Here is a 472-nt window from a genome sequence, read left to right as displayed (position 1 = left end):
TATATATATATATATATATATATATATATATATATATAATTCCCTTTGCTGTGCATGCATGCAGCCCGGGCCTGCCCCCGTTCGTCGTTTATCTTCATCTGTCTCCTCTGTCTCTTCTGTCTCTTCTTTGTCTCCTTTTCCTTTTTCTTTTTCTTTTGTTGGTTCTTATATTGGTTTATTACGGGGTTCATCGGGGTGTATAGAAGATATAATAGAGGATGATTTTATTGTTTTATGGCGAGCATTTAATAAAATAAAAAGACAAAGCACCTTTTTTGTTTTTTCTTTTTATAAACAAACACAACAAACCAGGTTTCTTATCAAAAATGATGCACTCATCAAAGTTAATGTCGGGTATGTCTCTTCTTTTTATTTATTTATTTATTTTTTTTTTGTTTTTTTGTTTTTTTTTGTTTTTTAGTTTTTTGTTATTTTTTTGTTTTTTTGTTTTTTTGTTTTTTTGTTTTTTTTG

The sequence above is a fragment of the Eimeria mitis genome, genomic scaffold (genome assembly GCF_000499745.2).
Source record: "Eimeria mitis Houghton genomic scaffold, Emh_scaff600, whole genome shotgun sequence".
NCBI classification, from domain to species: domain Eukaryota; phylum Apicomplexa; class Conoidasida; order Eucoccidiorida; family Eimeriidae; genus Eimeria; species Eimeria mitis.
Note: the sequence above shows the minus strand (reverse complement) of the source record.